The following is a 4,144-nucleotide window of genomic DNA, read 5'->3' as shown; positions in this document are numbered from 1 at the left end:
TTGCAGTAGGAGGCTTTCAAAAACGCAAGATCTTTTGTACTCAAGACAGTATTCCTATATAGTTGTCACTGTGGCCAGGAGAAAAAAATCTCCCAGGATGGATGAATTAACAGTAGTATCTCTGTTTTTTTTTCTTCTGGCTAGTGACATCTGTTTTATATAGACACAGGTGTTCAGCAAAATAAATCTAAGTGGGTTTTCTTATTTTGTTTCCCTCTTTTTATTGAAGAGGGATAGAGATAGTTAATTGGGTATATCTCTGAAGGTCTGTCATATTTCTTCTCGAATAGAATTAAAACAGTTCAATCTGCAAACTCTATTTCCTCTGTCAAAAGGAGATAACCAATTCTACAGGCTCTGAAGTTATTAATGATCAACTGAGTAAATTTTATCCATCTCTTTATATCTTGGAAGGACAGTTCACTGAAGCTGATTTTGGTCAATTTGTAAGCAATGTCACCTTCAATAAATTCCTATCTGACAATAGATAACCCAATAACAAGCTGGGAGACAGCAAAAATGAGGTAAGACTTGGCATCTAAGAGAGCTCTTGAACCCAACTGCATCCCCACTGCTTTTTTTTTTTTTTTTTTTTTTAGCTGTGTTTGTGGGGGGAAGGCACCTTCCTGAAAAAGAAGCCTTCTTTTCAAATTCATTTCAGAAAGATGTATTTCCCTGAGACATGAGAATTGCATTACTTGTCATAATTCTTTCAAAGGAAAAGGCAGGTGGGAGTGGTTTAATTTTTCTCTTGCTCTCTTTGCCCAGTTTAGCATGCAAAGTCCTGGCAAGTATCTTGGCCATTCACTTCAAGGATCTCATATCTGTTCTTGTGTGGAACATAAGAGGGAGACTTGCAGTCATCAGCTGCCAGCATTTGATGCCAGGGATATTGCAAACATATTTCCTCTATCTACAATGTGCTATTCCATCAGTGCCAAGGGAGGAGGTATTGATGCTCATTGATGGGCAATAGAGTGCTAAAGCAGCAAATATATGCCTGCTCTTAGCTCTAGGATCCAACCAGCTGGAGTATGTTTCACTCACTAAATGAATGGTTGGCATAAGCGTAATATTTTGGGGGAGGCTCAAGGACAAGTCAAGCAAAAATTCAGAGTTCCAGGAACAGTATCTCATCTTCCGTGTTCTGTCTGTGCAAGCTGCAAGCTATTTTTGGAAGTGGTGTTGAGATGGAGAGGGGGCTAGGGTAGGAGGACTGCCTGGTGCACCTGAGGACTATTATCCTCTGTGGCTGCTCCATCCTTCTGCAGCATGGCCACATATTATTTTCAACTGCTGCAAGAAGCAGTTAGTCATTTGCTGTGTCACTGTGTTATACAGGTATGAAATAGTGACCGTTGTGGTGGCCAGACACTAAAGATGATTAAAATACTCATTGCTTCTACCAACTTGAGTCAGAAGGGAGTCATTTGAGCTCATTCTGGGTAGAAATGCTTTCTCTGACCACCAGGCTCTCGATTCACATTATGCTCACTGTGCTCTTTAGGAAGCACATAAATTCAGCCACTGTACAAGGCAAACTGATTTTTGCTGTTTACCTGCCAGTTGATGCACAGCAGGATACAAGGGACAGTCCAAGGCGAGCTGGGATGGCATTTGCCAAATGCAGCGTGTCATTATACTCAAAATTATGCTTATTTCCATTAGGTCAAGAGAGCTTCCAAGTCTTGGCAGATCAGGAAAGCAGTGCGGCAGCTCTGGGGAGAATATGTAATTTTTCTTTTGGTTTGCTTTGCCTTTGCCTCCCTAGTGGTGTCATCTGAAGGAGTAAGGAGAGTGGCAGGCCACTGTGCCCAATGTACTGTGTACTCTCTTCTGACTTTGATGAAGGAGATTATGTTTGGCAAGAAGCATTCTTGGGCTCTCATTGTAGTTAGGAGCGTGGATGTACCCATTGCATTCCTCCAGGCGGTTACTCTACATACCCACAAGGATGGGGAGCCCCTGGAACCGCTGCTGATCATGAAGAACATCGCCTTCCCCTACCCCTTTTCTGTATGAAAAACACAACAGGTCAACTGAAGGAAAGGGAAATGGTCTGACCAAGTCTGAGGAAACTTCAGGCCCCATATTGGCAGAGAATGAGGGAAACAGCTGGGCTACGACAATCCCCTTGGTGCTTTTCTGAAGAATTATGTTTCAGCCACTTGAGCATGCACCAAGAGCTGACTCTTACAGTGGCGCCTTAATGGAGCAAAACTTTCTCTCAGCCCTCCTGCCCATGGCAGGGCTGAGCAGAGGGTGTTTCGCAAGAGTGCTAGACCTATGAGAGCATCCACACTGTCAGGTTTAATGCCTGAGGACACATAGCAGGCACCTGGCAGATTAGCTAGATCTCCTGAATCACTGTGCAGTGCCTTCTCACTTTGTTGTACAATCCCTCATTGAATAAAATCCCAGCCCACAGGGAGTCAGCAGGAGTTTTGCTGTTTGATGAAGACAGAAGGTCAGCCATTGCTCCTCATAGATGTGTGTATTTTTTTTTCCCCTGGAACCAAGAAAATCAGTAAACCTGGGCTGCTGGAGTGACATTTGTACCTAGTCCTCTTGTGCCAAAGCCCCCCTTTTTTTTTTTTTCAGGCAGCACACAGCCACCTAACAGGTCAATGCAGTGTTTGGGGCAACTGATGAGTCAGAAACCTCATAGGCACTGAGCTGTAGTGTAGGCTGGACCTGGGGATGCTCCCAGGGCCTCTGCCTGAGAAAGAGGTAGGGAGAAGCTTCACAAGGTGGATTGGTTGCCTGCAGGGTGCAAAGGTTACACGGTTATGCTTTGGTGGGGAGAAAGTTTTGTTCTCTTCTCCCCCATCCCAAGTTATCATACACTTTGTTGAATTGTTAGAAGATTTTTTCTAACCAAACTGCTTGTTTTCAGAATGCTACACTAACATTCTTGTCAGGAAGTGTGTTCAGACTTGGACAGGAGCTGGGCATGTGCATGGAGTTGATCTGCTGTGTTTTGCAGACACACATTCCTCAGTCTGAGAGCTCTTTGCTTTGATCCTTTCCCCAGCTGACCTCCATAAATTTGTAAAGGGCCCCTTTCCTCCTTTCCTGCCCTCTACATGCACATTTGATGTCTAGTTTGCTGGATTTTGATTGATTGACTTTCTGTGTAGCCTCAAGAACTTCAATTACTTAAGCTCGTGACCCTAAATGACACAACTTATTGGTAATTCTTGTGTTGTACAATATTGCTGGCCCTGGACTCCAAGAACTGCCTTGTTCTCTTCAAAAATACCTTGGTGTGATCTTTAGAGGTCCTGAACACTTGCATATCCCCCTGTCCTGAACACAGAAGTTGGGGTGACTTGTACCATGAAACAACAGGCCTGTAATATTTATGTGGGGTGCCGCAGCAATGCCCGGTCCCACGCAGCCCACCCCAAGCCATTCGCTGTGCCCAGCCGCCCTCTGCTTCCACGCAGAGACGTGCAAGTCGTGGAGGGGAGAGGCCTCGTGCTGCCAGCGGCCGTTGGCCAAGAAGGCCAATGGTATGCTGGGGTGCATCAGGAAGAGTGTTGCCAGCAGGTCGAGGGAGGTGATTCTCCCCCTCTACTCAGCCCTGGTGAGGCCACATCTAGAGTATTGCGTCCAGTTCTGGGCTCCCCAGTACAAGAGGGATGTGGCACTACTGGAGCAAGTCCAGCGAAGGGCCACAAAGATGATTAGGGGACTGGAGCATCTCTCTTATGAGGAAAGGCTGAGAGAGCTTGGCCTGTTTAGCTTGGAGAAGAGAAGGCTGAGAGGGGATCTTATCAACGTGTACGAGTATCTGAAGGGAGGGTGTCGAGAGGATGGGGCCAGACTCTTTTCAGTGGTGCCGAGCGACAGGACACGAGGCAATGGGCACAAACTGAAACACAGACACTTCCATGTGAACATGAGGAAAAACTTCTTCACTGTGAGGGTGACAGAGCACTGGAACAGGTTTTCCAGAGAGGTTGTGGAGTCTCCTCTGGAGATATTCAAAACGCGCCTGGATGCGATCCTGGGCAATGTGCTCGAGGTGACCCTGCTTGAGCAGGGGGGTTGGACTAGATGATCTCCAGAGGTCCCTTCCAACCTCAGCCATTCTGTTATTCTGTGGGGGGATGCCGTGGGGTGCTGGGGGCGCCCCACC

This window comes from Apteryx rowi, unplaced genomic scaffold, assembly GCF_003343035.1.
Source record: "Apteryx rowi isolate R43461 unplaced genomic scaffold, aptRow1 scaffold_838, whole genome shotgun sequence".
In the NCBI taxonomy this organism is placed as follows: Eukaryota; Metazoa; Chordata; class Aves; order Apterygiformes; family Apterygidae; genus Apteryx; species Apteryx rowi.
The sequence above is the reverse complement of the archived record's forward strand: the minus strand, read 5'-3'. Positions refer to the sequence as shown.